The following is a 10000-nucleotide window of genomic DNA, read 5'->3' as shown; positions in this document are numbered from 1 at the left end:
CAAGGGGGCGCCAGCGTGGAAAATGTTGGCAACCGTAGCTGTAGATGAGGAACGTAGCCTGCCCATCAGATTTTGGTCCAATTCTTCACTTTTTTTAAACGATGGTTGAACCCTGCCCACTCATGTTACAAAACCAATGTTATCATTCTCTCATTCTTCACTCTCTCTCTCTCTCTCTCTCGCTCTCGCTCTCTCTCGCTCTCTCTCTGTATGTATGTACATATGTATTTTTGTATGTATCTATAATTGTATGACTTTGTATGTATGCATATACGTATATACGTATATTTTATATGTATGCATTCATGTATGTACATATACTTGTATGTATACACATATATATCACAACAAAGTTATGTCGTAGCACATTTGTAAAATAATACTGATGACCTACTTTCGGAGAAGAATAAGCGGAAGAATAAAGATCTGTATATTTCGATCACTAGCTGTGATCCTCTTCTGCTGAAGAGGATCACAGTTAATGATCGAAATATACAGATCTTTATACTTCCGCTTATTCTTCTCCGAAAGTGGGTCATCAGTATTACATATACATATATACATACATATATACATATATATATATATATATATATATATATATATATATATATATATATATGCATGTGCGTACATCTGCATGTATGTATATAAGTATAAAGAATGTGACATGTCATTTACATTCATTACTAATGCACAGGAATTCCACCTATTTCCCAACACCACACAAGACGACCACCTCGACATAACGTCTAATGGTGGGAGGGGGGGGGAGGTAGGGACAGGGGGCGAAGGGGAGAGGGGGGAGGGGGGAGGGACAAAACTCATCGTTTCTCTTTTCTTCGGACAAACGGAGGAAAGACGAAACGATAAGAGTCCGTAGCGGACACGAAATGAGTTATATTTGTTCGTCGAAGTCCAGAGATAGAAGGCCCTTCGGGAGGGGAAGGGGGGAAGTAAGGGGAGCGAGGGGGGACGGGGGTGAAGGAGGAAGAGGAAGGTGGGGGGAAGGGGAGGGGGAAGCAAGGGGAGACGGGGGTGAAGGGGGAAAGTGAAGGGGTGAGGGTTAAGGGGAGGGGGAAGCAAGAGGTGGGATAAGGGGGAAGAGGAAGGGGAAAAGGGGAAGGGGGCGGGGGTGAAGGGGAGGGGTAAGCAAAGGGCATGGGGTGAAGAGGGAAGAAGGAGAAAAGGGGAAGGGGCGGGGGTGAAGGGGAGGGGGAAAGCAAGGGGGGTGGGGTGAAGGGAGAAGAGGAATGGGAAAAGGAAAGGGGAAGGGGGTCGGGGGGACAGGAGTGAAGGAGAAAGGGAAAGGAGGAGAAGAGGTAACGAAGAAGTGGGGAAGGGAAAGGGGAAAGGGGGCGGAGGGACCGGGGGTGAAGGGGAAGGGGGAAGAGAAATAGGGAAGTGGGGGAAGGAAAGGAGAAAGGGGCGGAGGGGAATAGGGAGGTGGGGAAGAGAAGGAGGAAAGAAAGGGGAAAGGGGGATTGGAGGAAGAAGAAAGGAAGAAATGGGAAAGGGGGAAAGTGAAGGGAAGAGGGGAGGGGAAAGGGAAAGGGGGCTAGGAAAGAGGGTAATGGGGTGATATGAAATGGGGGCTAAAGAAAGGGGTAAAGAGGGGGGGAAAGATGTTCGAGAGAAGAAATAAAAAAAATCTAATCCTTCCCCCCCCCAACTCCCTTGAACTTTTCTCCCCACAAGATCGAAAAAATTTCTCTCCCCCCTCCCCCTCCCCCCCATCTCCCCAAGAAATGTCTGTGATGGATGGTGAGTTGGTTTGTATGTGAATGTTGATGGGAATGAGTGGCGGGTTGGTATCTCTCGTTTCTTCTTTGCGACGTCCGCTTCATTGATGATGTCAGCAATGTTGTTGTCTTCATCGTCGTTATTGTCATTGTTGTCATTGTCATTGTTGTTGTCACTGTCGTCTTTTTTCTATTTATTTATTTATTTATTTTTGTCTGTCGTTGTTGTCATTGTCGACATTGTTGTTCCTGTCGTTGTTGCTATTATTGTCGTTTTTGTCGTTATTGTCATTGTTGTCGTTGTTGTCATTGTCTCTGCTATTGTTATTGACGTTGTTATCATTATCAAGTAACTGAGATATTTTTCTTCGTCTCCTTTGCCGCAAGACAAACTGAAATGAGGGTCGAGAACTATTCCCATTTGTATTGTCAAGCACCGCTTGGGACGATACAGAGTGGAACCCGTACCCCCCCTTCCCCCCTTCCCCCCACCCGGGAAGACGTATCACTTCTGGAAGCTGCGGGAAGTCCGGAAGATGTTGCGGGGGAGAGGGGGAGTTGGGGAGGTAATGGGGAGGAGAGGAGGAGTTGTGGAGGGAAGGGGAGGAGATGTGAAGGGAAGAAGAGTTGTAGGGGGAAGGGGAGGAGTTGTGGAGGAAAGGGAAGGGGTTAAGGAGGGAAGGGGAGGAGTTGTGAGGGGAAGGGGCAGAGTTGTAGGGGGGAAGGAGAAGAGTTGTAGGGGGAAGGGGGGTGTTGTGGAGGGGAGGGGAGGAGTTGTGGAGGAAAATGGAGAAGTTGTAGGGAGAAGGGGAGGAGTTGTATGGGGAAGGGGGAGTTGTGGAGGGAGGAAGAGGAGTTGTAGGGGGAAGGGGAGGACTTGTGAGGGGAAGGGGAGGAGTTGTAGGGGAAGGGGGGAGTTGTGGAGTGGGAGTGATGTCCAAGAGAGACTTTGCCTAATTTTGTCAGGTGGTGTTCCAGTTTGGCACCGGAAGATACGAAGAAGATCTCATCTTATGTGCATCTACCAACCTAACGACAAAAAGTTTGTACTCTACACACACACAAACATACATACACACACGCACACACACACACACGCGCACACATGCACACACATGCACACACACACGCGCGCACACACGCACATACACACACACACACACACACACCCCGGTGGCGGATTGGTAAGGCACTGGCCTCACAAGCCGGAGAACCGGGGTTCGATTCCCCGGCCGGGCGGAGACAAGTTGGGTTTGTCTCCTTTCACGTGTAGCCCCTGTTCACCTAGCAGCGAGTAGGTACGGGACGTTAGTCAAGGAGTTGTGACCTTGCATTCCCGGTGTGTGGAGTGTGAGTGGTCTCAGACCTACCCAGAGATCTGCTAATAATGAGCTCTGAGCTCACTGCCGTAGGGTGGTGTCTGGCTGTCTCGAAAAGAGGCTGCAGCAGATCCGAGGTGAATACACACACACGCACGCACTTTCTCCCTCTCTCTCTCTCTCTCTCTCTCTCTCTCTCTCTCTCTCTCTCTCTCTCTCTCTCTCTCTCTCTCACTCTCGTTCTCACTCTCTTGTGTGTGGGGAGGGGCGAGGGGAGAGAGAGAGGGAGTTTGCCGAAGCTTTTGCGTGAAGTAGGGGTGGGAAGAGGGCCTTTGGGGGATTTCTATAAGCTGCTGGGATTTGTGGGAGAAAGGCCCCTGGATATATTTTCGGGGTGATACGGGGGGGGAGGGGGGAGTCGGGAGTGGAGAGGGGGATGGGGTAGATGGGGGAGGCGGGGAAGTAGTAGCCGGAAGCGAAAAAGGGAGGAGGAGGAAGAGATAAAGAGGAAGACGAAGAGGGGAATAGGAAGAAAGAAAGGGGAAGAGAGGAAAAGGAGGAAGGAAGCGGGGAAGAAGAGGATGGAAAGAAAAGGAGAGGAAGAGGAGGAGCAGAAGGAGGAGGAGGGAAGAATAGAGGGTAGACGGGATGAGGAGGAGGAAGAAGAAAGATGGCAGGGTAGGGGAAGAGTGGAGAAGAGGAGGAGGAGAAGTATTTGAGCAAAGAAAGGAGGAAGAGATTAAGAGGAGAAAGTAGGGAGAGACGGAAGAGAAGAAAGAGGAGAAGAGTGAATATAGGGAGGTGGAGAAGGAGGAGGGGAAGAAACAAGTATCAGTATTATTGCGTAACATGAAAGGAGGGGAAGCAAGAGGAGATAAAGGAAGAGAATGAGGAGGAGGAGGAGGAGGAAGAGGGTGAAGAAGAAGAAGAAGAAGAGGGGCAATGTGTTTGGCATTGACGTGATGAAGAAATGTCTAAAAACTTGAAGGAGGAAATAGTTGGTGAAAGAAAAAGAGTAGAAGAAAAGAGTAATGGAAAGAGGAGGGTATAGAATAGGGGAAAAGATTAAAGAAAAAGAGTAGGGAAAATGTAAGGGGAAAGAACAAAGTAAAAGAATAAGGAAAAAGAACATTGGGAAGACAATAAGTGTCGGATGAGAGGAGAAAGAGAAAGAGAGAGTGAGAGAAAGAAGAAAGAGATAGATATGCGAGAGAGAGAGAGAGAGAGCACTGTTGATGTCTCGAGGGGAGAAGAAGAACGAAGAGAGAGAGAAGAGCGAAGACAGACAATGTAAGAGAAAGAGATAGAAATTTTACTCCTGTGGGGGGGGGTGTCCCTCCACTCACACGTCGACCCCCTCCTTCCCCCCTCCTTCCCCCCCCGGGGGGGAAGCCCCTATACCAGTGGTTCTTAACCTGTGGTTCACAAGTAGAACCACAGATAAAAAACTTGTGAGAGTAAGGTTCTCATTCGTGACGGGTTTTCTATGAGGATAACAAACAGCAATTCATAAGAATGAGGAACATAAGGAAAGAGGTTGAGATTTCCTGCCCTATACAGTCACCCTTCCGATTCCAAACAACTTTCAACTAGTGATAGTTAGTGGATGCACTAAGGTTCTATTCACTAGTGACGGGATTTCTAGGAGGATAACAAACAGTAAACAGCTTTCAACTAGTAATAGTGACGGTTTTTCTAGGAGGATAACAAACAGCAATGCATAAGAACGGGCAACATAAGGAAAGAGGTCGGGAGTCCCTGCCCTATACAGTCACCCTTCCGATTCCAAACAGCTTTCAATTAGTGATAGTGGATGCACTAAGGTTCTATTGACTAGTGACGGGTTTTCTATGAGGATGACAAACAGTAATTCATAAGAAGGGTAAACATAAGGAAAGAGGTCGAGAATCCCCTGCCCTATACAGTCACCCCTCCGATTCCAAACAGCTTTCAACAAGCTCGGTCGACTTGTTCCAGCCACGAGTTCTGTGGGCGTCCCCTCCGTCTCCTCCAGCGAGTCTTGTCTCTTGTGGGGACAATCCTTTGAGTGGGATCAACATCAGGGAAGCGTGCCATATACCCATGTTGCCGAAGCTGACGTTCACGAATTATGCTGGCAACAGGCCTAGACTAAGTCTTGTCTCTGGTATCATACAGACATTCCAGTAATTCTCCGTGATGCTCTAAAGGCAACTAACACGTCGAGAAGCATCTTCAAGTAGATATTCACCCTCGAGGTCTCAAACCCACTCAGCAAGACGAGGAGCAAAAATGACGAGAAAAAAAATGGATTTTGGTCTTTATGTAAAAATCTAGACAACGCCATATCCTCTGGTTGAGTGTTTGTAACACGATAGGCCATGCGAATCCTTCGATAGGTTTCGTGATAAGCCCGGCCACTTATACACCACACTACCAAGGTATGCGAAGCTTTCAAAGACCTCAGCGCCTCTGCATAGACAGACTGAGCTGTGTCATCCAGTAAGCCTCTGAAACGCCTGGACCTTAGACTTTGTCCAGGAAAGCTGAAGTCTCAGCGGGGGTTTGACGGTGCAATTCGACAGAAAATAATACTATTTACTATTCTTTGTATATAGAGAGTCAATAAAGAGTATAAAAGGGTGGTTGGGTTTAGGTATTTGAAAGGTATCACTGTAACTAGTCATTTGTTCTGTTGTTTATAGATAAAGATAAGTATTGGTCAGGTAGTCTGGCAGATAGATATACAGTCTACATAATATATATATATGTATATATGATATACCAAAACCACAGGTATGGTCGTGATTATTGTTGTTGTTATTGCGAGTGGCGACGACGAAGACGATGATGAGAAACATGACGATGATGACGACGACGACGACAACAACGATGACAAACATAAAGAGGACGACAACGACGAAGTCCATGACGACAAAGATAAAGACGACGACGACGACGACGACGACGACGATCCCTGATGCAATCAACACACTCTCTTGCAACTGTTGCAGTACCAACATGGGTACGTTTTGCTTAGGGCAGCAAGTTGGTCCGGGGGCGAGCAGTCGAGGTGTTGCCAAGTCTGTTTTGAAAAAGGGGGCGGGAGACGGGGGCCACGAGGGGAATTGGCAGCGGCGGGGGGGGAGGGGGGGAATGGTGGGAGGGACGAAAGGGATAGGAAAGTAAGGGAGAGGTGGAGAAGGAGGAGAGGAATGAAGGGGATAGGAAAGTAAGTGAGAGTTGGAGAAGGAAAGGGAGTGGTAGGGAGAATGGAGGAAGAAGGGGAAGGGAAGGATTGGGGAAAAGGATAGGAAAGAAGAGGTGGAGAGGGAAAGGGGGAGAGGGGGAAGTGAAGGGAAGAATGGAGGAAGAGAGAGAAGGGTAAAAAAGAAATGAGGATAAAAAAGACACAAAGGAACACAAAGGAAGAACAAACAACAGCAGGCCTACTGGCCGTAACGAGGTTGTTTGTATTAACTAAATTAACCTACAGTTAGGAAAACAGGGCAACTAGGCGACAGAAGATGAACTAGCACTACTGCTACTACTATCCTATCCAATTGCAATTAAATACCGGTTTGTCATATCTTTTACTGCAAAGGATGATATTTTATTTGCGGATTAGATTCCAAGTATTTAAGCGATTTTTAAATATTGTTTTTGTGTTACTTTCAACGAGTGAGGAATGGGGATAGCTTTAACACCAATTATAGGATTCAAGGTCCTCATATGATTTTTTAATCAAATTGTTCAATTGATGAATTTTCTTAAATTCCTCTTCTCGACGGAGGGGCGCGGCAGGGAGACGAACTTGCAGTATTGGTGAGTGACTGATGAGGACTGTTATAGACACTTAACCAGCGTTTCTATCCTATTGGGTTATCCCACCTCGTAGGCTGGTAAGGCACGAGATGTGTGGTGTGACAGAGGTGGACATGCTCCCACCCCACGTCCATCCACCTCGGTAACGGAGGACGAAAAGGGAATTAAAACTTGGATGAAAAGATCAAAGAGATGCGGATGACGTGAGAAAAGGATGATGGGGATTGCAAGTTTATCACAAAATTGTACATAAGCTTTTTTGTGTGTATTTTTCCCTAAGAATTTTGACATTAGAACTCTATATTCTAGATATGATATGTTCATCAAAATGCTGTGATATTAATCTTAGACTTCACAGAGGGGAAGAACGAGGAAGAGGGGGAAGAAGAGGGAGAGAGAGAAGAGGAGGAGGGTGAAGTAGAGGAAGAGGAGGAGGAGGAGGGGAAATAGTTGTGGAAGAAGACTGAGAGGAGGAGGAGAAGATGGAGGAAGAAGGGGAAGGAAAGGGAGAGAAAGAAGAGAAGGGGGACGAAGTAGAAGAAGAGGAGGAGGAGGAGGAGGGGAAATAGTTGTGGAAGGAAAATGAGAGGAGGAGGAGGAGAAGGAGGATGAAGAAGGGGAAGGAAAGGGAGAGAAAGAAGAGAAGGGGGACGAAGTAGAAGAAGAGGAGGAGGAGGGGAACAGCTGTGGAAGGAAAATGAGAGGAGGAGGAAGAAAGGGGGAAGGAGAGAAAAAGAAGAAGAGAAGGTTCACGAAGAAGAGGGGGGAAAGTGGAAATAGTTGTGGACGTAAAATGAAAGGAAGAAGAGGAAGAAGACAAAGAGGAGGAGGAGGAGGAAGAAGAGAACAGAACCCGGAAGCCCAACAGTTTTTGATAAGAAGGGTTCGCCTCCATTGAGGAGGAAGTGTGGAGGAAGAGGAAGAGGAGGAGGAGGAGGCGGCATTGTGTGAAGAGATGGAGGTCAGGTGTGGAGGACTGTGTGGCTTGGAGGGCTGTATTAGAACTCTAAGTGGAGGGAATGGAGGGAGAGATAATAAGGTCTGGAGAGAAAAGGAGACGGGGGAGATATAGAGAAAGTGTAATTGGGGCCGAGCAAAAGAAAAAATAGGGGAGAGATAATAGGATGAGATAATAAGGAGAGACGATACGGAGAGATAGTAAGGGGAGATAATAAGGAGATATAGTAGGGAGATGTAAAAAGGAAAGATAATAGGGATATATAATGAGAGATAATAGGGTGAGATGATAGGAATAGATCATTGGGAGAGATAATAAGGAGAGGCAATAGAGATAGATGATACGAATAGATAATTGGGAGAGATGGTAGGGAGAGATAACAGGGATACATAAGAGAGAGATAATAGGGAGAAATGATAGTGATAGATAATGGGAATAGATAATAAGAAGAGGTGATAGGGAGAGACAAAAGGGAGAGATAATGGAGGACATTAAGTTTGTAATGGGTTTTATAACGAGAGTCATAATAGAGGTCGTAATAGGAACGAGATAGACATCTCAGCGCAGGTCGTAAATTGGGTTTACAAATAGGGGTTGTAATAGTGAATTATAGTAAGGGTCATCGTAATAGCTGTAATGTGAATAATGATACAGTCAAAATGGGTGTAGTAATGGGAACAAATTGGGTGTCCCATTTGGATGAAAATAGGGGTCGAAATTGAATGAAAATAAAAGATTTGTAATGGGCAGTGTTACGGGGGTCATAATGGGATGAAAATGGGTCAAAATAGAGTGAAAACGTCAGTTGTAATGGGGTGAAAATCGTAGTGTTGATTAGACTTGAAATTGGTGTCGTAATGGGGCCAAATAGAAATCAAAACGGGTGTCGTAATTGGCTCCACAATGGCCTTAAAATGGGACTCGAAATTGATTCGAAATGGGAGAGGTAATTGGGGGTCAACGCTACTTCATGATGAAGACCCTAATTGCGGCGAAATAGGGAGAGAGGGAGACGATTGAGAAGAGGAGGAAGAGGAGAGGAGGGGAGGAAGAAGAAGAGGAGAAGGAGGGAAGGAGGAGGAGGTGGAGAAGGAAAGAAGGAGGAGGAGAAGGAGAAGAGGAGGAGGAGGAGGGAAGGTGAGGAGAAGGAGGAGGGGAAGAAGAGAAGGTGAGGAGAAGGAGGAGGAGAAGGATAGGAAGAGGAAGAGGAGAAAGAAGAAGAGGAGGAGAAAGAGGAGAATGAGAAGATGAGGAGGAGAAAAAAGAAGAGGAAGAGAAGAAGAAGAAGAAGAAGAAGAGGAACAGGAGGAAGAGGAGAAGAAGAAGAAGAAGAGGAGGAGGAGGAGGAGGAGGAGGAGGAGGAGAAGAAGAAGAACTTGGAAAGGAGATGCTGAGGACAGAAACAGAATTGCAATTTAACCGAACAGAAATAGAGAGATGGGGGGAGGAGGGGCGAGGGGGCTTCGAGGAATTCTTAAAGTAAAAGAAGAAGCGGGAGGGGGAGGGGGAGGGGGAGGGGGAGATATGGCTGGAAGGGGATGAACAAAAGGAAGTGAGCAAAGGAGATGAGAGTTAGAGAAAGGGGGAGAGGGAAATAGAGAGGGGAGAGAGATAGAGAAAGAGAGATGAAAAAGGAGGGAGAGAGATGGAGAAGGAGAGAGAGAGGGGGTTGGAAAAGGAGAGAGAGATGGAGGGGAAGAGAGAGATTGAGATAGAGAGGGAAATTGAGAAAGGGAGTAAGAGATGGAGAGGGAGGGGGAGATAGAAAGGAAGAGAAAGTAGAGGGAGATGGAGAAAGAGAGAGATAGAGAAGGAGAGAGAGAGATGGAAAAGGAGAGAGAGGTGTAGAGGAAGAGAGAGATTGAGAAAAGGAGAAGGAGATGGAGAGGGAGGGGGAGATAGAGAGGAAGAGAGAGGAGAGGGAGTGTGAGGGAGAAAGAGAAAGAGAGAAAGAGTAATGCATTCATCTCTATCAACATTGCGACGAACTTTATACATATTCATTCTGGTTGTCTTCGGGCAATATAAATCAGCTGATTGAGGGGGCAGAGGGGGGGGGGAATGGGGGATATATGTGTATTGGGGGCGGGGCTTTTTATTTGGGGGCGGAGCCTCTACGTAAACGCAAAAGTAGAATTTTATCGTCGGGTGATAGAGAGAACAGGAAAGAGAGGAGA

Source organism: Oratosquilla oratoria, chromosome 27, assembly GCF_046742065.1.
Source record: "Oratosquilla oratoria isolate Oo_2021 chromosome 27, ASM4674206v1, whole genome shotgun sequence".
Lineage (NCBI taxonomy): Eukaryota > Metazoa > Arthropoda > Malacostraca > Stomatopoda > Squillidae > Oratosquilla > Oratosquilla oratoria.
Note: the sequence above shows the minus strand (reverse complement) of the source record.